The sequence below is a fragment of the Linepithema humile genome, chromosome 2 (genome assembly GCF_040581485.1).
Source record: "Linepithema humile isolate Giens D197 chromosome 2, Lhum_UNIL_v1.0, whole genome shotgun sequence".
NCBI lineage: Eukaryota > Metazoa > Arthropoda > Insecta > Hymenoptera > Formicidae > Linepithema > Linepithema humile.
In genome coordinates this window covers 5,725,562-5,750,075 of record NC_090129.1, presented here as the reverse complement: position 1 = coordinate 5,750,075, position 24,514 = coordinate 5,725,562, and the positions used below count along the sequence as shown (strand labels likewise).

Genomic DNA, 24,514 nt, shown 5'->3' with positions numbered 1-24,514 from the left:
TAAATCAAGAAACAATATATCTTGATTTTTATTGAAGGATTTCTATTTGAATAACAGAGATACTGAATTTTTATGCAATTATTATCTATAATGATAAAAATCTATAGTGATACGAAGTAATTTATTACATGTTTCTTGTAAATTGTGATGACTTGAAATTCATTACTTTACAATGAAATTTTAACACTTGTCTAAGAATTTGCTGAAGGTGTCGTTATTAGCCTGTGCGATAATATATACGGTATACATAATGTAGCGAGATACTACACGATACGATGTTATCATTTGTCTAAATGACATCGTGGGAGGATTCACGGTTAGTAATCAAAGAAATTTACTTGTTCGCTAAATAAACGGGAATAAGAGGTCGTAAGGAAACGATATTTTTTAAGAATCTCGACAGTCATCGCGGTCGTTTAACAAAATATATGGCCTATGAAAAGGAAAAAACAGCAGTAACTATGAAACAAAGGAATAACTTGCATATCTAAGTGTCTCGGTCCCTAATTAAACGTTAAACAGTGTGATATTGTTGACCGGAAATGTTGCAAATCCGGTGAATGCGACGGCATTGACCAAATAGGTTTTCAGCCGCCAATGTCTGCATTTTTTTGTTACCTTCTGCACCGGATACGGTGCTGGTATCGATCAGTAGATTCATCATCTATCAGAATTATGGCTTCCTTCCACTTTTTACCAGACTATTTTAAATGCGCCATTCTTCCTTTTCGGTCCTTGATCTTTTTTTTCCATTTGGAGTTTTAATCGGATTTTTATACTGTAAATAATACGTAAATGCGTTAATAAAATAAGACAATAAGAGATTTGCTTTTTTAATACAAAATTCGTAATACGATATTATTTCTTTTTTGCTATTCTTTCTCGTCAATTTTTTTCCAAATTTCGTATATCAGAAAGATAAAAGAGTGCAAATGTTGATTTGAGATGAACTGGTCAGTAGATGAAGACTAAAAATAGTAACGATACTGAAAAATTACTTCGTCAAAATTATAATTTTTTACTGCGTAAGTTTCCATGTGGCTTGTTAACTTTTTTCGCATTTCTTTATTGGACTGATGAATTTTGTGAAATCCGATACGCAGCATCATGTTACTATCACACGTCATTCTTATACGTCGATTACATCGCTAACCAGCATGGTAGCGGTGTCGACAAAGTAAATCTGGTATGAGATCTTCGCATGTGATAGCTGTCTGGGTTCATTATCACGTATAAAATACAAGATTAATTATGATGATACTTTTTTCGTTCATCCTGACCGGGACACCGGCCACCTTTGCGCGTTCTATTCATTGTCTACGCAAGCTGGGACAATGCATCCAAACCGGGCGAGTTGCCGCTTGTTGCCTCGGTCTGATGACCGTGGTTGCGGCGTCGACGACGACGATATAAGATCACACGAAGATCCTCGTGATTATGATGTCCTTTGCGTCGAACACCTGCCTGACAGCTCTCTATTTTCGGATATATCAGATGATCACATCGGCATCGTCGCACCGGCGATCGTTAAACGTTGTGTCGAAATTGAAAAAGGAGATAAAAACTTCGGCCGCTGGCGAGTTTTGAAGCGCGACCGAAGAGGAGTCTGATATTATACGCACAATGTGCAATTATGCATATTTTATTAAACTAGCGGGTAGGTCTGCACTCTAGAGTGCATCCCTTTTCATCTACGAGTCCGCCACTTATATCAGCCGAAGGCATTCTAAAAGCTTGAGGAGATTTCGAAATTAGATGGTTTAAGGAAAGATTGTCTTCAAGTGTCATTAATTGAAAATTATGCACTGCGCTCTCATGTTCGTGTAAATTATTATCTATCGGAATAGACGTTCGATTTTTATGAGCCATAGTTTTTTTTATGATTTTATGCACCTTTAACTTGGGTTTTTCAAGACTTTATCTTTTAATTTCAGAATCATAATTTTGCAAATGCTTATTTTCTAAGTCTCATAAAATAATCTTTTTGTTAGATTAAGTATAGTAATGCATTTTTTGGATTTCGTCTTTAACAAGTATTACATATTCCAATGAATTAATTATATTATGAATTATATAAGAATACTTGAATAGTTTTTTATAAAATCGCGATTAAAAATATGCTAATCAAGATGATAACTTAAAATGTAACGGAGTAAAACATAAAATTGTGATGTTATAACATCCATCTGTACGATGAAATATTTTATATTTATAATGTCGCGCATTCCAATTAGTTGCAGATAACGAATGACATTGATACTGCCAGGAAGTTCGTAATTTAAAAATATAGCGTTGCAGATTTTAAGCATCATAGGACCGCCCCAATTAGTTCACAGGCGTGTTCATCACATTAAACGTAAAAAGTATCAGCTTTCGTGTCTGCTTTATGGTGTATAAAATACAATATTACTTTTTATCAAGCCTGAAGTAAAATTTTAACACTTGAGAACATCAAGCAGGCAACACTTAACTTTCTTAGTAATCACATCGGTTGTGTCGCATACGTTGTTATCTTCTGTCTCGTGTAATTTCGAATACATAACGTATCGTATTATAAATTAACTATTATAATAATTCTGAGAAAATATTGTTTCCTGTTTTATCTATAATCAAACGTCTTTAATTATATTAATATTCATAAAGCTAATATTAATATTCATAAATATTTAATTAATAGAATTATTATAGCTGTAGAACACTGTGTTGCTTGTCGAAGTTAATTATTGATGATGTTATTAATGATATCAGTTTTTACATTTAGAATTTTACATAGAACATTTTATTAACAAATTTTCTGAAGTTTTACATTGATTAAGGAATGCAAATAATTATTAATTTTTTTAACAGAAACCTGCAGGTTTCTGTAAATTTATATTATGATATAAATATTTCCAAAATAATTACTCAAAGTTACTTAAAAGTGTTGTGCATTGATATGCAGGCTTAATATCAAACGATTTATGCTAGAGCCATTATGTGGAAAATGGCAAAGTTTTATTGTGCAAGCGTTATTGCTCGAAAGAGGGCAACGCGCAGATAGATTGATCGTCGTAAATGAAAGCGCGGAAAGTGCTCGGGAGAAGGGCAATTTATCGAAAAACGGCGGTGGCTCTAATACTCCTTAATAGATATTTCATATTCCAAAGATTGGAGTACTTGGCGGTTGCTAGCGCAACCCTAAATGCCGACACTAAAACGGCGTTTTTGCGTTCGAAACTTTGGCCGGTGCACTATTAGAGGCCCGTTTTACTGCGCAGTAAATGCAGGTATATAAGGCGTGACTTTTAAATTCACTTACACCGCACTGGCTGTGCCGTGGAATTAAAACACGAGCTTTATTGCGCCTGACCGGTTTTCTGTCTCGCTTAGTATCTTCGACCTTTCGCTTCAGGGCGAAAGTGGGAGGTTGTGCGACCGCGAGAAAGTCGGAAGAGAACAGAAATAGTTACTGCACGAGACACCCGTTTGTCAATTAATGTATGTACATTTCTATTTTTTGAAACGCAATTTAATGTATAACCGCGTAATGTTAGGAAAAAGTAGATTAAATTATCTTATATATAGATTGGACTTATATTTTACAATCATGAAGAAAATTAATTTATATCATTAATTCAGATCGTACGACTATAGAAAGATTGAAAGATCAATGTTGAAGATAATCATTTCTGGGAAGAAAAACTTTCAACTTTGTAATTGATAACAATTGATAATTATAGTCGGCAATAAGTAGCATGAATATATGCAAACAATTCCTTTTAGAGTCCAAATAGATTCCATCGATCCATCGATCTCGAATAATTTTACAAATATGAATACGAACGGTCGAACAATTTTATGCAGTCGTAAAGTCTTAATATATACTGTAAGCTTTTTGCATAAGACGCACGGTGTGCTAAAACGTTAATAATGCATGCGTTTCATCAATGTTATGTAGATGTATATATCTCGTAACTTTTTAAACATTTACCGTAAACTTCATTTTAATAGCCATGTTGATTTAATTTACACTGAGGTGCGACGAAGTATAGCCCGGCGTGTCCCATTTACCAGAGAGATGGTTTACGAAACACACGACGTACCGCGCTGATAATATTAATCGTCGGTGAGCTTAGAAGCTTGTGGGACGAGCGTATTTACGAGCGGCCGCGTGTGCAAATGCGTTACTCGATGCATAGCTCTCGGAACCGCGCGTTGCGGATCTCTTCATTTGCCTACGCCGCCGTTCTATACGAGCGACAATAGGGCACGACGAGAACAATGGCGCGAACGTGGCTCCGCGCGTTACGTAAGACCGTCGCGATTTTCGCAATCGGTATTACGTACGTACGTGCGCCGAAGGGACTCGTGGGTGGAGTCGCGCGGTTGTGCGGCGAGATGTGCTTTATGAGAAAATGGCAGATTCGTATCGCGGGCGAAACAACGTACGTCGCACCGGCGGTTTTCTCCGCGCTTATTATTCTTATGGAGTGCGGTTGTTTTACTGTCCTCGCAACATTTTACGACGTCGTGCGCCTTGTGCGGAATAATGCGCCGCTTTTGATTTTCACGCCCACGCGAGTCACTTTTCGAGTCGCGTTAACATCAAACCGTCGTTTGTTTAGTGATGTCGACTAATTAGGGGATGCGTAGGCAGCGTATATTGTTACGAACGTTTATAGCGTTTTATCGTTTAGTTATTCTTGTAGTTTTAACTTTTTTTTTTCTCTTCGTGATATAAGGTAATGCAATAAATTTTTAGCTCAGTCGAATTACACACAATTGAATCCTTCTTTTTTTTTTTAACTTTTATAAGATTACTTTATTATTATTATTTGTATTATTTTTATAGTTTGATAAAATATAAAAGCAGCTTGATATTTTCGCAAAGTTAATAACGGTTTTACATTGCACACATGTTAATATGCCGGCCTTCTTCTTCATATGAAATTTATATTACCGTACATAAATATTCATGTTCTACGCAAATTTTACGACACGTTGAATATTATCTGATAAGGAGGGGGAGGTTACAGTTATAGAGCTTCAAATATAACGCATCCAAGATTGGCGGAAATGTGCAGCAATCCTTATATGGATATTGTCAGTTTTATATCCTGTCGACGAAGTAGGTGTAATTATCGGACGTTGCAATCATGCAAGACAGAATCAATTCGATCCGCGAAGCGTACATGTTCGATTGCGCGTTACGACGATGCCTGATTGCAACTCAAGTTTTAATCTCGCATCACATATCGGCCGATGTCCAGTGATCTTCATTGATCATAGAAGATTCGAAGCGATTATCGTGTAAAGGAAGGGTAGCAACGGGGATATAACGTTTGTGCTAACACAGGAAGTTGTATAAAATGAAGTTTGCGCCGCGCTGTGAGTCGCGAAATTCTTGGCGTAGGTAGCTAAATGATACGCTTGTTGCAGTATGCAGATAACTCGGGCCACGAATGGCGCGCGAATAGCCGCGTCGAGTGGGTTTAATGCAAGAAGCTTTATTATACATTCTGACCTTTTTTCCCTCCCCTCTTCCTCCTGCAGCCTTACGTAAAAATGTTCAATTATGAAAATGGCCCCGCGTGTATGGACGATAATTATATGCCGGCGCTCACCGGCGGTGGATAGTGCTATCATTCAGAGGACAGCGCAGGAGGATAAGCGCGGAGAAACATTAATGATCGTTGAATTTTTAATGCGCCGCTAAAAGGATACGACTTAATGCGACAACCGTGTTGCGCCTGTCGATAACGTTTCTTCCGCAATTAATTATAGAAGTATCTATTAAATACAAAGTAAGACAAGCATGGGAATGAAACCACGATTCAGATATTTGTCTTGAAAGTTGTAGATTAATAGATTTTTGAAAAAGAAAGGAATGTGAGATGGCGAATGATACATTTTATAAAACAAGTATTCGCTGTATGATCACAGATGTTTATTAGCGCACTTTATTATTATCTCTTTTGCCTGTGTAAGAGATTGCTGATTTTACGAAACACATGATATTGGAAGCGTCTATATTTCCTCCGCATGGATTTGATCTTTAATCACGTTAATTTCTTTCGGAGAAGATGGAAGAGGTCACATTTTGATTGATTATCCTTATAATTTTTTTCGCGATAGTTAACGAAATTACGGGGTTACACACACAGAGTTCAATCAATTTCGTAAACGCGTGCTCGAGCCTCCGGCTAACGCGTAATCATCTCGATACACAATCGATAAATCGCCATCAACGGAAAATCACTCCCCGCCTCCCCCCGCAGGAGTGATGACTGATTGCCCGACCGCGCGCATCAAATGATTTCAAGTCTCTTTCCGCGTTATTGGATTATTTTTATATCGCTCGTAAGTTTTTCACTGTGCAGCGCATAGTATCGAGTACTGGCAAATATACACCGATCCGAGTGGTTGCTATCAGTCGCTTGAGATATTTTCTCTCATTAGTAGCTGAGCTCGTTAATAGCCGAGATAAAAGGTCCAGTCGTTTGCTTCGAAATGGGCACGTGTTTAGCGTATGTATAAGGTATCTTGAGATATAATAATTATAATGACATCAATGAATGAAGTAATAATATCACGATACTTTCCAGCTTTAAATTTAATAATAATGTCTTAATAATCAGATAATGACTATCACGTAAATATTATAGTTGTTAACTGATAAAATGACATTTATATGTATGTATGATAATTTCAACTTGGGCCTTTAGCGTCTATTGAGATAATTGCAATAAAAAAATAATTACAATATCATATTTTCCAGCGGTAAAAAGATAATTATTGTTCATTATCAATAGCTACGTAAATAGTTCTCAATTCTAACAAGTTTATAATAATTATTAATGCTATTATTACAAAAATAAGACTTATTTGGAAAGATATTGAGCATATTTGTTTTTTTCATAAATCTTTGAATCAAGCAGCTGGGTAGATCGTATGTTACATATTTATAGATTGCTGAATTTATTTGGAAATAATATGTAGAGGAGCAGGCTGGTAGAATAATTTTTTGCTTGTTTGCGACCGATTGTTCGTGTTGCGCGGCTTCAGATTCAGAAGCCGCGATGCAACCTAGTATCTCGTGGATATAGAATGAGCTCTCGATGTGGGAGTTGCCGATAACCTTCGAGCATAGTTCTTCTGCTGATCGTATCTGCAATAGAAACATCATCGAACGTTAACAGCGGCAGCCGAAAGCCCTTTCGAAGCGTGCGCGCGCGCAAAAAGAAAGATACGAATTTTTCGATGTCGAAACGCCTCGCTGAGAAGTTCGACCTGTGTGGCGAGAGGAAATCTCTGCGTACGCAGAGTACGAATTAGCTATTTGCTACGGTGCCGCGTTCCTTTGGCACTTTAACCTCCTTATTCTTTTAGCTGGCAGGCATCCACCGGCTCCCGCGTTCAGAAATCACGGTGCTTCGGCTTCGCTGCTGGCCTCGTATTATCGAAATTGCCTAGCGCGAACGTTACTCCCTCGTAATTCCAATAATCGCCAGTCTCGCAAACGGACTTTATTGCTTCAATTTACTATCAACTTGGTTGCAAACGAGATATCGAAATACGTTTCTCAATAGTCATTTCAACAAATGATTTTTATGCTTGCAACGTAATCGCTTTGCTGTCATAAAGTTGCAAACCAAAGTGAGTAAAATCGCGCGCGCTGAGTCTGAATGTATATTCTAGTAGAATATATTCAAACCTATGTTTCGCAACTAATTTGTCAACAATTTGCTCAGTCGTTCGGAGTTTGAATCTATTTTTGCAGTTTAGATCGTTTAGATCGTTTTATTTATTCATCAGCCGAGACAAAACATTGACCTACCTTTCACCCGACGTCTTGCTTTAGAGCGTAGAAGCGAAATTCTATTACGGATCCAAATAAACTTGATATCCGCCGTGCGGTCAGGCCTATTCATCGTCCAAGGGTGAAATTTTTGTATCTCCTTCGAGTACGGTTCACGGTGGCATGTCCCGCAGTGCGCAATAATTATTCCTTTCCTTTCTTCTCTTTTTTTTTTTGCGAGCACGGTGAAGAATGGATAGCGCGGAGAATGAAGGGTGGATGTCTAGCCGAGTGCAGGAATAAAAAGAGAAGGCGCGGTAAAGGTGGAGGCGACTAAAGGAAGTGCCACGGAACAAAGAACAAAAGTGGGCGAATTCCCGCTCTCGGTCGAGATAAAGAGGTGGTAAGGGAAGCCAGGAGGTAGCGAGGCTGAAAAGGGAAGTAGGAGTCGCGGGAGAAGCGGTGGAAGAAGAAGATCGCGCTGCGGTCCGGCAGATATTTGCGGACTAATTGAATTTACGAGCTCGCCGAACCGGCCGACGTAGGTCGTGTCGGTCGGTCGGTCTTTGGGCCAGACTCGGTACGGTGTACGTCGCCATTAGTGCGGTCGCTCCACCCGTCTCCGGTATTTCGCGTTGACGATAATCGTAAGTTTCACGATTATACGACAAACAGCCGAAAACTTGGTTGCCGCATACGTGACCGCGATATTTGATACCGATACCAGGTGTTCGCTTTCGCTGCTTTTTCGTACGCTCGCGCTGGAACCTTGTTCGCCGCAACACCACCAATAAACTCTCAATGACCGAGTATTTTTATGAGAAAATCATATCGTTTTGTGCTAGAGCAGTTACCTTTCTTCATTTAATACACGCTGCGAAGATTTTGTAGCGAACAAAATGTATAATACTGGTCTCGTTTGTTTGTTGGAAAACATATTTGATGTTTACTCAAATTTATAACTGCATCTATGTAGTTTATAATTTAATTACTTTTCGACAAAAATAATTTTTGCTATAATTCTGCTGCATTTTCTTTTTTTTTCGTATATTATTTCAATATTACGATATTTTAGAAAATTAGATTTATTAAATTAGAGAGTGAAAATCTAGATGAATTTTTACAGAAGTCTGTACTCTCTTTTGCGATACGTAATTCGGTCCTTAGATGTGCTGAAGATCGGTTCAATGGAATGAAACCGGTCTTCGTGAACTCACACCCACAACCGGTATAACTAACCTCCCTTAATAAAGTGCGTGAGACCGCAAAGTTAAAGAAAGCAGATAACCATTTTGTTTTTTTAATTTACTTTAATACAAATAAAGATTATTTAATGAGATATTATATTTATGCTTTAATCGTAGATAATTGTCAAAGAGATAATAATGATAATAATTTAAATATAAACATAACATGCGAAATGATAAAAAAATATCTTTTATTTCAATAAATACGATAAATTATTAAATTTTCTGCAAAATAATACGGCAGTTTATGCCAGTGTGCTGTTTTTTGAAAATATATTCTCAATTTTGGCATTGATATCAATTAATATCAATTTTATTTAATATGCGTATTATTTATTGACTTTATAATGATACCGCGGAAATGGATGACTCGTGAGTGCAGTTTTTAAATAGTGACGTACGCGTAAAAGACAACAAGCTACATTAGAATTGAAAAAGAAACGCGTCGCTGTAAAGCGCGCTCGTGTCGCGACGAAGGCGTTCGTTGAAAAAATGTCGATGCTTTTTAGCGCTTTTCTTCCGGCAGTTCAAAGCTGTTGGACTTTCCTCTTCTGTCCTTTACATCGGTCTCTTTCTTTTCTCGCTTGCATGCTTTTAGAGTTGCAACGCGGTGAGCGTGCACTTTTCTTCTTGTTCCCGCTCACTATTTCTTTCTCTTCTGCCGCTCTTTCTTCCTTTCCGAGAGAGCTTTTCTGACATTAAAGCCGCGGCGGATCTACAGCGTCCTCACAAAAGCGACAAATGGGAAACGACGCGGTTAAGCACTCGCGTTAACGTTAATAACGATAATGGATCCGCAACGAGTGAACGAGAGAAAGACAGCGAGTGAGGGCTAGTCGGATAGAAGAGGGAAAGGGTTGGTTCAGGCGCTTCAGGTGTGTCTTCATGGAGCGTAATTAGGAAAGACGTCATTACGCCACCAATTAACAAAGCTTTTGACTCGTCGCGAAAATTAATGAGCGCGTGATGAATACCAGCGACGCGAAGTCGTCGTGTAGGGAAGGCGTCGCGGCGCTTACGCCTGGATTTCCGCATACAGCATACGCGGTAAAGTGTAAAATACCGGGACGCGACAATTTTTTATGTGCGAATCGTTCTAGCTTTTCACGGCATTTACTCGTCATGCTATTTGTTCTTAGCGTATAGCTAAAGAGATTCGCTAGAGTTAATTGACATTCATTGGATTCTATTTGTGTGACACGAGGCGCAAAGAGAGGCACAGTTTTAATTTTGCGTACCGCGTCTCCTCTCTCTTTTACATATTTATTCTCGTTATGTTCGAGAAAATAACAGTTGGCAGCATACTCTGCTTTAACTCAAGCGTGCTCTTGAACGTTAATAATTTCGGATGTCTTATTTGAGACTAACATACAACTACCGACGCGCGATATTATGCTCCAAGAAGCGAATGTGAAGTTTAGAGACGAGAGCTAAGATGATATCAACGCCAAGTTGGCGCCAACCTTCGGTCTGCGACACATTGCTTCCTGTTTGTTTTGTGTTATGTGAATTATACGACAGGTCGACGTATCGGACGATCGTCAAGCACCGTGTAATAAAGGACGAAAGCCTCCTAATTGCGGTTTAATGGCCTTATCATCCGGTCCATTCCACGAAAACACGCTGTCTTGCACACACTTTCCTTTTTTCGTGAGGTCAAATTCGTGAACTCGAACCAAGCTCCGCAGAGCAGAACTAAATCAAATCGTTGCTATTCCATACTACAGTTCCCAACATGAATATTCAGGGCATTGTTATGGTTTTCACACCTTAAATTTAGTCTTTCCGGCAAGAAAATTGCATTTAATCGTCAAGTATTGTCGAGTAAAGTTGAAAGGAATATAGTACTGTTTTTTAATTTTATACTTTTGTTTAGTTAAATGCATGAAAATTACGTGAATTCAGTTAAATTTTTGTGCACTTTATGATTACGCGATTACTTAATTATTATAAACTATTATTATTTTTTATATATAATATTCTGTTTTAATTTTGATAAAAATTATTTGTTTTTGTTGTACATTATTGTACATATGTATATATTACATTATTTTCGCGTTCACTTATATGTTACATAAGAAAATCATATTTGATGATTATATTTTCTTCGGAAATAATGTTTAATGAAAAATATGTTTATAGTAATAAGGTAAAATTAGGAGAATTTTCGTATATTTTTAATATATGTATACGTTATACTTATTAGTTTCCTCTGCGCCTTTCATTTTATACACTTTTTTACGCAACTTCGTTGATATACAGGATATTTGGTTATCGGTGACGCAAAATGATGAAAAATTAATGATTTCTCATCTCACAGTCAAACAGAGTAAGAATAGCTTTTTCCTTCTTTTGTCTTTGTCTTTTCTTAAAATAGTTTCAAATGGCTTAGCTTATGTCTGAAGTTTTTACGCGACTAAATTACACTTCTAGCAAAATATAATAAATTTTAAACGTAATAATATGTAAATATCTTTAACTACTTTTTAAATTCTTCTCACTTGCTTAAACAAATAAATAAGCAGAATAAAATAGAATGCATTATGATTGACAAATTTAGAATTATAATGTATATTTTTGAAAATTTAATCGACTTTGCGCATGTATAAATTATTTGTAATTATTTGTAACTAATTTAAAACTGGATTTATTCGTGCGAGAAAAAGTATTGCTATAAATTTGCGCAATGTACGATAACGAGGGATCAGCACTTTCAATTGTTATTAACTATTGAAGATATCTTGTATTTTTGAAAGCATTGAATATGGAGTTATTATTGAAAATAATTGGATCAATACAATTATTAGGAAATGCACCCATTTCTGAATATCTTTCTACGCTTTTTCTGGTCACCGCTACTACTTCGTCTTCCTCGTTGAGTGAGAAACAAAAGAAAGAAGCACTCTTGTCTCCCTAATGGAATTGAACGTGTTTTGTGCCAAATATGCTGGCTCAGCAACGTCAATAAAATTTAATAGACTTGCAATTACCATTTAGGGAATCTTTGCTTGTTTCTCTTTTGCATTCTTTTATTCCAAATCGGGAATATACAATAATTTTATCATTTTATAATTTCTTTTTTATGCAATTATTCTATTTTCTGATTTTGTAATGATTTTTTTATCATAGATTACACAAACCGAAACAAAGACATAACTTTTTTAACGTCTGCCTAGCTAGCCTCTTCCCACTTTGTGCAAATTCAAAATTTTTTTGTGGGCGGGGCGAATTTATTTGATTTAAAAATTAATTATCCGACAGATATTTTACGAAAAAAATTAATGTGTTATTGATGTATCGGGTATGATCACTAGTATATTCACAAACATTTCGAAAACCAATAATTTTGTGACTTATAAAATTTATGAAGAGACTTTACGATTCTCAAAGATTTTATTTTACACTTTTGCAATCATCATAGTTCCCACAAACGCATTGCCTCCTATCGCTTTTTCTTTCATTTCATGTTTGTTTCCATGTGAAAATGATGATCGCATCTCATGAAATCACTATTGTACTCCTATAAATGGTTCGAGCATCATGTTCGAACAAATTGTAATGTACGTCATGGACGTATGGTATCGTGTTCCACGTGTCATTCTACACGTACACCGTCGGCGCGCTTGATGTGAATTTGCTCCTCGTTTCGCTAAAGAAACGCGAGGAAATTCTCGTGCTTGTCGATTCGCGGATCGCTAACCGTAGGTTCGTCTGGGAACCAGTTTCTTCGGATGCGACGAACGTCTTTTTATTGATGCTCGAACATTATCAGACGCGGCTATCATCTTCACCCAATTATTGATCCGTCAAAGGTATTCGAGAATCATGCGACGGCATGCCTGCAGTGATTTACTTTTCCGCATTATTGACATACTCGGGCTTTTCGATCATTCCGTTTCTCTGCTGGATACGATTGGCATCACGCCAGTTTTTCCTCGATCAGTCTACGCTGTAGATTGCGATATAGTGAGCCATTTCGAGAAATGAAACTCATGAGTTCTCCGGTAGACAGGTTTGATCTGTGGTAGCAGGTTTTGCTTTGCCGTTATACATACTTCGAGACATACAGATTAATTTTGATTATCTTTCACGCTTTTCAATATTATAATGTTGATATATGAGTGATAAGGTAGAGGCCTCTGTTTGAAAAAGCATAAATATTTCTGAAATGAACGATTAATTGAAGTAAATAAGAGAATTAAGATTGAGTTGTGTACAATTTCTCGTTTAATAATAATGAATAAATATATTCTAGGCAGATTATATGTAGAAAATAGCATTATGCTTTTAAACCAAGAAGATGGATAAAAAAAAAAGTTAATTTCAATGTAAATTTCATTGACTCGTACAATCCCAGAAATTATTTATTTATCTAACGGATGATCATAATGAGTTTCACGTTGCCATTTTAAATCTGTGATGAAACACTGAATTTTACTCTGCGGGTAGTATTAGAAATATGTATGTGAATGTTCTAGCTTGCGCGGCTTTAACTTGTACTGCCGGATCGATCAGAATCGCTGCATCAATCATTTACGTCGTCTCAAGAAAGTAATCAGTGCTGCTTGTTGAGCATGTTTTCAATTAAACATGGTAAATTGCGGCTCGCTTCATTTACAATTAAGCGTATTTCTTAAGGTTTGGAAGGCGGCGACTGGGTTACACATCTGTAATCAATATCGATAATAACACAGTGCAAAGTTCTCGCTGCGCGATCTTGATGAGCTTTATACACTGTTGTCGCTTCATCAACCTTCCACTGTAATTGTAAATAAATCTCTAATTCATTCGAATCGCTCTTCCGTCCTGCGCATGATGCGTGCTTCTCACATGCTAAGAAGAATCTTTAATTGAAACGGATATTCTGAGAAATTGTCGAGCGTCTTACCCGCGGCGTGATTCGTGATGAATATGAAAACTCGCGATGCTCTTACGCTCGTTATTCATTCTACGTTGATAGACGCTTTATCGTTATTTGCAGTTTATGTCACTTGCTTATTGAATAGCTCTACGCAGCGAGTATCATAAAACGGAACAAACTATTTTCTTCTTTATAGAAAAGAAATCATTTAGAGCGAAAAGTTTTAATTTCTGTTGTTATTGTTGACGATGGCAAAAAAATATTGATCCGGAGACTAATTAAAAATAATAGAAATTTTACATTTGAACATAACTGAATTTCTTGGCATTGTATTGACGGAATACTCCTTGAAATTTGAATCGACAAGGGGGCTAGTGTATTCGGGTCGGATATCGCACACGTGAGTACTTGGATATCCCAGCGGCGGCACGGACCGTACGTGAGCGTACGTCGACACGTACGTGCCGTTAAGAAACTTCCTTACGCGGATCGCCGGCCTGCTGTCACGTGCAAACCATCCGGTCGACATTGTTGCATTCTTTCGCCGAGTCTTTCGCCGACTCCTTCGTCGAGTATTTCGTCGAATCCTCGCGGCTCTTAGAATTTCTCGTCGAAGAATACTTCCAGTTGAGAGAAATCGTGTCCGTAATTTTATTTGGTTGGTGCAGTGTTAGAACGAAAATTTTTCCACACGGGGATATATTGAGTTTACTCGACTGCGATATATGGTGCTGTTTATAATGTGAACTCTTAGCGATGAATTTACGAATTGTTACTTATTACTATTTTTTTACGAAGAATCTATATTTTAATATTTTACGCAATGTTTTGCAATTTTGTCAACAAAATTATAGTGGATATTAAAGTTATTAAAGATAAGCTTGTGAATACGATCTGACTACATTAAAAGTGATTATAAGGAATATCTGTCAAAAATCAATGAGATGGATATGATCGTAATGAATATGAAATCAGTAATCTTAAAAAAAGGGTCGAACAGCAGCGATCGTTAATCTACGTCGATTAAACATATTATCGCGGCAGGAGAAGCCGATAACCAGCTCCCAAATCGCAAGGTGTACTCTGACTCGATTTGTGTATGGCGATCGATCGATTAGTGCCCTATTAAAAAAGAAAGCCGCGTAATCGAGATAAGTGGGGCTACTTTATAATGAGAGGGCGCATTTTTTTGGTCGGTTATAGGCGTTTTTACCTGCCGTCGCCTATCGTGAAATATAGAGATACATCGGTATCGCCAATGCGGCAACATGTAATTTGATCATATATCGTATTAATTAATTATACTTAATTCTTGGAACCAACCCTTTCGATTTAACAGTGTATGAGTTTTCGGCGACGGCTAACTTATCAGGAAGAGTGTCAATATAGCGATCTTTATTTCGAGAAGCTAAAGCTTTATATCAAGTTGTTATTCTCGCTAAAAAAAAAGAAAGAAAAAAACTTAAAATGACTTTAATATGCAAAGGGTTTTTTTTTAGAAATATTTAATTAAATTGTCATAGTATGAAGAAAGTACGATCATTCACTGGTTGTAAATTTTTCAAAACAAATTGTCGGGTATAAAAATTAACCGACCAGCGGTTGTGTTATGTATGTTTCATTTTTTGCATTTAGGAAAACTAAGAATACGAGAATACGTTCTCTACACTCTCGCAGTAAAATAACCTTCCCTCCAGATCGCACAATGATCCCGATAGTAATTCCTATGTATATTGGATAATGGGTCGATTTAGCAAAGAACCTGCCGATCAACCCACGCTGCTCGATAGCGTAATAGATAACGTGATACAGAACGATAACGTTAGACACGTCGCAGTAATTTAGCTTATAGCAGCGTAACAGCGTATCGTTTGTTATTATCGTCTCGTTTATCTCGTGAATGTGGACTAGAAATTTGCTGAAATACAGTTACCATAAGCGAAACATCATATCCATCTCTGACGACAATTTTTTTTCTCCTCAACAAAAAACACGCAATTTACAGTTTATTAAATATTTGATACGAAGTTACGTGCATGCGATGCAAACTCGTATTTATATCGATGCGATATGCGTAGGTAATTGAAAATCGATAACGTGTTTTAGTACTATATTTGTATTTTATAAGTCTCAGGTACTTACATTATTATCGTGAACATGTATCAGTGTTATAGAGCGGTGGCGAATGATTGAATTTTCATGATAATTATACTCATTATATTATAATATTATTAATATTTTATGACAAGTAAATCTTGCAATTAATACAAAATTATGTTCTCAATTAAGATTGCACATTCAAAATTTACTATGAAGAAAGAGAATGACACAAGAGAAAAATAAAGTAACTTTAAACAATTTTATTAATTAGCAATGTTTTTAATGAGTATCGTTCGTGGCTACTCTGTAGGCCTAAAATATACAAGTCCGTCGGCTATCGGTTATGCTTTTGGATGAAGTTGATATAAGATTTTTATTGGTAAATTTCTATCGTTTAAATTGAAAAGTGAATTTTGAGTAAAATATAATCATATTATAGATATTATAGGAAATTTTAATTATGTATATATATTTTTTTTTTGAAGTATTTCTTGCTTTAAAGATATTCTTTACATTAATATTAAAGAACTTGATACATTCGCATGATATAAATCTTTCTGTTATTTGAAAATTTCTTTGAATTAAATTACACTAGTTAATGATTACGAGTAATTAATATTTTGTGCTTGTCTTTTTTGGGAAGCAATCACTTACAATTGCACTTGAGACATGAATAAATTGAAAAGATATATTGACGAAGTATTTTATATAATATAATACATTAAATACTTGGCTAACGTCTAATCTCTAAAGTCTATAGTCAACTATATTTTGGCAATATTTGCTTGATATCCCGAGAATTTATATATTTTTTTGTTTTTAGTATAGTCATAATACGTATATGGTTGCATATTGAGAATATATTTAAAAGAAAATTTTCCATAAATTTTTCCATTAGATTATTTTTCGACAAGATTAACTTGACTGCATACATCACGATACGATTCCTCAATATTTAGTAGTTATATGACAATAGAATGCATATAATATTTTCAAAAGCATGGTTTATATTGTATTAACAATTGTTAAACATGCTTAAGAAGCAGTTATATATATTACATTAAAATATCTTTCTTTAGTATTTGAAAATAATATAAAATTGTAAGAGTTGGATAAATCGAGATTTATATAAAAATCACGCCTACTCATCGTTCCGATAAATCGGCTCACCGCTAATGGTCACCGTTAGCTCGGATAATAGCCTTTCCACTTCGATCTCGGCTTCCACGAGGCGCTTTAGGCTTCAGGTGCCTGGTGAGCGTGGTTTATGTTTGCTTACTTACGCTGCCGCCGATCGCTGTCGATATTATTACGCCGAGCGGTAGGTGGCCCGGGAGAGTTCTCTCCACGCCACGGCCACTTCCACTTGCTATATAACTTCCCGAGAGAACCGATCCTTCGACTGATGAGTGTGTAATCAGCAGCTGGCCTCCACCCCTGTCTGCGACGCACTCTCGTTGGTTGGAGCGCTTTTTTGGCGCGTATCCGACGTCGTTATCGATATCATTACGAGAAATCGTAGATGGATCGTAATGCTGACCGGTAGCGTAGATCCCGGAATCGAAAGACACTGAGAATTTTCCTCGCCCTCTTTTGCATGTAATCGCCGGTGAAGTTACGCGCGATCCATCATCAGACATGTGCAATCATCGGTCACAATGTACACGTGTGGGTCTCCTCCTCCTCGTTAGACGTACATATTCCGCGGTACGCTGGCCTAACCATTCTCGAATCGTTCCTCATTTCCGTTCGGTAACGACATCGACCATGCGGCCATGTGCTTTTCTTTTTCTTTTCTGGACGCGAGTCGCACGACAGGTTCTTCCACCTTATCATTTTTTTCTTTTCTTTTTATACTGGCGCAAAACACTTGCCGATCAGAGCGTCATAAACAGTGCATCGTCTTATCGATCGTGTCTCTGAACGTAATAAGCATACTAATGAGATTGGTGAAATTAGCTGATATTAATTAAAATAAACTTTATTTAATATCGCTCGATATTGCACATTCTTTGATAAATTAATGATATGTTATTATTATTATATATTTCCATTCTCTGTGTTCTCTCTCTTTTATATCATTTTTTAATAGTTGGACTTTTCTCTTCTTCATATCGTTATTACCTGATATTCCAAAATTCCTTTCTCATACGGTTTCCTCGAAAACATAGCGTATTTGCTAGAAGCTTCGTCTTTTTATGTTGTGAAATTATGGTGGATTGACCGGGGCCGCATGTCGCTTGGAAGAGGATTGCCTTGAAAGTTTTGCACGGAAGGGACATAGGAACCAGGAACCAGGAACCGAACGGCAGACCGGCTTGACTGGTCCAGAGCTCGGTCGTATGTAGGTGTACGTACAGGTACACGCGTAATACATCAGTGGATCGAAATGCATGTGGCTGCTTTGCTCACGTAATCCGCTGGGAGTGGCGTGATACTGCTCATTTGATTATAGCCGGCTAGCTTGTACGATTTGGAAGAGCGGATTCAAGGCCAAAATGTTATGCAAAAATTTTTAATTCCCTTCAAAATTGACAAAATGCAGATGCCTGGAAGAAAACATTTTTCAGAGAAAAACATTAATCTTACAATTATTTAAAGTTATTTCAAAAAGTAATCTATCAAATCTATTGATTTGGACATCGATTGATTTCTTTTATTTTATATCCTTTGATTGAACTTTATATTACAAATATTTTTTTAAAAGAATTGTAAGCAATTTTGAAAAGTGGTATTCCGTTGGATTTTAATTATGGGCTTATAAATACAAATAGGTATTAAAACGGTACATATGCCGTTATATATGAGCACATAAATTATTAATATCAGAATCAAACAATCAGGTATTTCTCAGAATAGAATGTTAATTAAATTTTGTTTTAAAAATGAAATTGTTTTCAACTTTATGGAACACGCGTTTATCTGTTCTCCGCGTTGATGAAAATGAGATTTTGCTTTTCAATGTGACGCCCCTCGTATAGTACTATCTCTCTGTCATCTCTACGTATCTGTATTCCGCATGGCATGTAGTTCACGGAAATGTCAGAGTGGTGCTGATACGACTTATCTTTTTCCTCTCTCCTTGAACGAGAAATGTCAGTCGCACTGAATGAACGGAAAGATTGAGTGAAAATTATCGATGGAATTGCTACTTCGACAACTTGTCGGACAAGCCGTGTAGCGGCAAAAATTAATGATGTTACCAGTATAGCGTAGGAACAGAAATTGATAAAGCGATGCAAAACTCTTTTTCTGATGCATTTCGCTTTTTCTGACGTGATTCGTTAGTGCTATAAGATCGCTATCGCTACCGCTATTCAGAAGTTATGCAACGTTATATGGAGGCCGCATATATATTTTAATATCACGCTTCAATTTTTATGTTTTCAATTTTTTATTCTTTTTTTACAATTTTTTTTGATTGAGCGTTTCATTTATGCGTATTCGCAGATGTGGAATCAATAATTTGTTTTTTTATGGATATTAATTATGCTAATGTATTAGTAAATTTACATATTTTTTTGTTATAATATACAAATTAGAGAAAAAAATACACCCTGTTGAACATAAAATAATAAATAAAAAACTGTTTTTTAAATGAAAGCTGTTGAGACGTAAAATTATAAATGCAATACTTGCTGGCAATACTTACGATTCGAAAGACAGAAATTTCTGGTTTACAGTGACCAATATGCATGTCAAATAAATTAATTTTTTGTAGAAAAATCAATACAGTAAGCATAAACCAAGCACGCGGTAGCTGATAACGACTGTCAACTGGTTCAGAATTTCCTTATTACCGTTTTCACGTTTGATTAATTTTGTTCTTCCCGGTTTCGCAATTCAACGAATTGCCTCGTCAATACTGTTCTGCGCCATTTTACTTTCGACATCCCTTTATATTATTCATAATTTTATATGCCAAATAAGAACATAATATAAAATATTATTTTAAAAATATAGAAATTATTTTTACTAATGTTACACCAATTAATCGCGACAAAACAACGAATATATAAATTTTCCAAAGTGCTAATAGAAATGTGAACGTAGCATTTAATCAGTAGAACGGATTTATGTAGTTTTCAAAAATAAATGCATTTACATAACATGAATTCATGCAACATGAATTCAATTAACGCAAATTATAAACTTAATGAGAAATGTTGCAATCGTCATGAACGACGGTACAAGAATATTCAGCTTGTTAAGTAACGATTTAAACTGTGAGGACTGTGAGGATATGTCTGACGTTCAGAAGGAGATATAATCGCGTGAACGTATCGACTCTGCGAAGAGAGGAGACGCTTTTAATTAAAAATAATTATGCCTTGCATACGCGTCGTGCATGCAAGCTGCGTTTAGCTGTCGCCGCGTAAGGGACGCCAGCAGACAACGGAACTTGAATATTAATCGAGATCCAGCGATCGCGACAAATTGGCTATCAGAATGTAGTACGAGACTTGTGATCGTCTACGATCTACATCGTTCAGAAACCCAGGTTATTATTACGAAGACAACTCATTACGGAATTCTGATGGTATATCGCAAAAATGTTCGTTGGTCTGGAATATCTTCCTCGTTTTTTTTCGTACGCAGTCTAGCGCATCACTTTATTTCATTTTCTTCTTCTTTTTTACACGCATAAGTCATGAATGATATGCGGCAGCGAATGTTTTTCTTAATTTCTTGGACATATTTAATATTGCAGCAAAGATTTTTCTCTCTCGCTTTTATTAAAAAAACTTAAATGCTGCTAGGCAATTAAGATTTTTTTATGACGATTTCTATCAGTTTGCGATGATTATATTAATTATATATATATAATTATTTTTTTCATTTTTTACTTGGAAAAGATGAGATATAATTCTCTAATTTAAATATTATATATATATAAAATATACACCACCGTAAAAGCCATAATCATGCACGCAGTCTTTTCATTTTATAGTCCATGAATTCTAGAAAATATTTTTATGGGTTATATCTTTTTTCTGTCATCTTGCAGCAAGGTCGCTATCTACATTTATTTGCGTAGGTTAAATCGTCTTAGAGCAATTAAAATATGGAATAAATCTTTTTATAGAAAGTTACGATTTATAAAGTTTAAGAAAATTCTTATCGGATCTTATTAAATATTTTTACTATTCAAGAAAATATTTGTATAAATGAGTTTATCATATGAACTTTCAAACGATATAAAAAAGTTTATTGTATAAAAAAACAAGATTATTGTAAGAAGAAGATATTTTCTCCACGAAGAGAAGATATTTCCGAGCATGTCTCGAAGTTTTCAAGCTTGAAAACGTATTTCATGATTGTTTCACTCGAGTGTGCATTGCACAAGTTTACACCAGAAGTCGACACCGCATTTTTCATGCCGCGCCACCCTATTCCACACCTTTGTTGTCGGGCGAGTGAAACTATCTGAGGGGGAGGCATATTTCAAGGTTATCCGACTGCCTCTGCTTGCGACCGAGGGCAGGATCGACCCGGTCCTCCTTGTCGAGCCTCCCGGGCTGTTGCCGTAGCAACAGACCAAGCTAGGCTTTCCTAATGCGTTTTCATTCTACCGTTACCCTCGTCGGGTTTTCCCTGTTGGCCTCGAGGGTGGCAAGTGCACCCGGCTGAAGATCTTCAAAAGGAAGAAAACACGGTTTCATGAGCGCCATTCGTTCGGCTTCGAAGCGTCGGTCGAGGGGGGAGGGTGGGGGTACAGTAGGGTCCGACGAGAGTCGTTTGAAAGAGGGTTGGAGAGGATCGGGAAGCGGGCGGAGGGTGAGAGAAAGGAACGGGAATACCCATGGAGCATCGAGACGGGCGATAGGACGGGCGTTGCCATGCCGACGAATTATCATTTGCGCCCTCGTGCATCGCTGCGAAGGGAAGTCGTCGGCACCCTCCGCGTGTAGTTTGCCCCGCCCCCCGAACGCCGGCAGACTCGGTATGGATTTTTTTTCTCTGGCCTGGCGTTCTCCACTTGAGTGCGGCGCGACGCCCGAATTTCGTTCAGCCCACATCCCTCTTTCGCCGTCACCCTTCCGCTCTTCTTCTTCCTCTTCTTCGTCGTTGTCGTCGCGGCTCAAGATAGCTCGCAGGAGATCTCTTGAGCATGCCTGGGCCGTGACGACCTTTTGTCGCCGGTTTTTCGCCTTCCTTTCCTTTCCGACATGGACGGCTGATTCGATGCGGGCGGCGACGCCGGCAACGGCTGCGGCGACGACGACGCTGTCAACGCTCGAGCACTCGAAATTTTCAAGAGCGAACGACGCGCCGTTTGCTCTGATGAGTTTGAAGGGCGCCGCGCCGGGACTGAGATTCGGCTGGGGATTTTAGAGTTGAAGACGTCGATTCCTCATCCCCGCGTCTGCTCATAATTATTGATGTCGCCGTCATTCCCCCGTGCGTGAATACGTGTACAGTCTAAAACAAGTCCAAACAACTTTCCTCTTGAATGTTTCTTGAAAGGTTTTTTGTAAAGAAAAAGTCAAATTGCTGGTTGTTATAAATAATTGTTTCTTTACATAGTTTTCTCTTGAGAAGATACATCTTTATTATGTATTCTTGCAGAGATTTTTTGTGAATAATTTTTTATATAATATTAAAACTTATATAATAAATTAATAAAATTTTTTTTGTACTTATTTGAATTTGTACAAAATAAGAAAATGCATAATACTGTTAAAGAGCAAATGGTAAAAAGTATAAATTGGATATTAAATCTATTAGTGCTAAAATCTGAGCATTGGATTATGTGGACGATTGCAATCAAAATTGTGCAATCCATGTGCAATCTGCAAATGTGAGTTTACCATACAATTACCAGGCTGTTTGCGTGACTATAACGAATAATCGCAACTTGTGTAGCAACAACGTTGGTGTTATTCCAACAGTGGATATGATAACTGCAATTAAACAAGTCTTACGGTGTGAAATTAAACCTCACGAGACATTCACTAATTCGAAAATTGCATTTTTAAATTTATGGTACTGTGATATTGGCGGTATACGCGTGTGTGTGTCGTGTATTGCGCAAAATATTAAATTTTGTTTCATATACTGCTTTATTAATTCTTATTTAAGAAAAACGGGATTTTTTTTCAAGTATTATTTGATATAAATCTTCGAAGGAATTAAAACAAAGTTAGTATATTATAATATATAGCAAAAAGCAATTTTTGATATAATAAAGTTATTATTAAGATAACTTTTAATACAAGATAAGATAAACAAAGCGACATACAAATTTTAATTTCTAAGACAATTTTTATAATTTGTGACTACAAGCTTGCAAACCATTATTTATTAATAATACCATGCTGAATAATTTATCCTCAATGACACGATAATACTATTGACAATAATTTCTAATTATTTGTCTATTGATTGGGTTTAATATCATATTCGTGTCATAATACAAATGCCATAAACGCTTGCATATAAGATGTTTTCTTTATGAATAACAACTCTGGTATAAATGCTCATTAAAGACTTTATGCACTGTAACTACATTTACAAACAAATATTAAAATCATCATTAAGTTATGACATAAAAATTGCGTTAACTCCATGAAGTTCACGAATGATTGATTAAAAATTATTCTCTGTAACATTATTATAAAATATAAATTATATGTACGTTTTAAAAAGGTCAAAAGTGGACGAAAAGTGTAAAAAATAAACTTGAATGCTTTTAATAATCAGTAATTTGATAACATTTGGAATAGATGGAAGCGGACTTAAGGATGCTTGAAATTGTCGATTGTTGCATATGCAAATGAATTTTCTAACAAAGAAACCTTTTCCTTTCTTCAAAAATTATTCTCGAGAGACTCAGAATTCGCCCACAGGCGCGAATAAAAGTAAGTAGAGGCGACGATAAAATTTCCAGTCGAATCCACAGAGATAATTAAGTACCGCGTTACTTTCCGCATTCGCGATTTGAAAGAATAGCTACGTCGACAGACTGAGTTTTTGCTGTTTATTTTTTCCGCAGTTTCCTAGGGAGAAGTGCTTTTTCGCGCTGCTTGCACACCCGCAATTTCTGCTTTCCGCGTCAGTAAAACCGCGTGATTTCGATTATCGCTAATTAATGCTCTAACGAATGCTCGTGTACGAAACAATGATTCGACGAAAGGGGCAGTCGAGTGTTCTCTAATTAATTTCTGTGGGGATTTGAATAGATCGATGCGGGCTCCAGTGCCTCTCTCTTTCTCTCTCTTTCTTTATAAGCGGATTGATCCAGCTGAATGGATCTATTTGTTCTTCGGTAGCGAATTCATCGATGCAAAAGCTGCAGGCTGGCTGTATCACGGGACATATGTGAAATAGCTGACAATATTCTAGAAACGTATTTGATGAACTAAAGCAGAGTCTTTTATTTGGAAATAATTACAGTAGATTGCATTCACAAAGTTTGATTACTAATGATTGAAAAATAGGATCAATTTTATTCTTATAGAGATATGTTATTTTTCCATTGTTTCAATAAATGCATACGGACATAATGCGAAATCCAAGGGATTACTA

At 36.6% G+C, this 24,514-nt stretch overlaps 2 protein-coding genes across 2 annotated transcripts in view; one reads left to right on the top strand and one right to left on the bottom strand.

Annotated features, from left to right (window-relative positions):
• MESR6 (misexpression suppressor of ras 6) overlaps positions 1–24,514 on the top strand; it is a 528,133-nt gene that overhangs the window by 19,079 nt on the left and 484,540 nt on the right. The gene's annotated exons all lie outside the window — the stretch shown is intronic.
• ND-13A (NADH dehydrogenase (ubiquinone) 13 kDa A subunit) overlaps positions 1–24,514 on the bottom strand; it is a 53,126-nt gene that overhangs the window by 27,607 nt on the left and 1,005 nt on the right. The window lies entirely within an intron of this gene.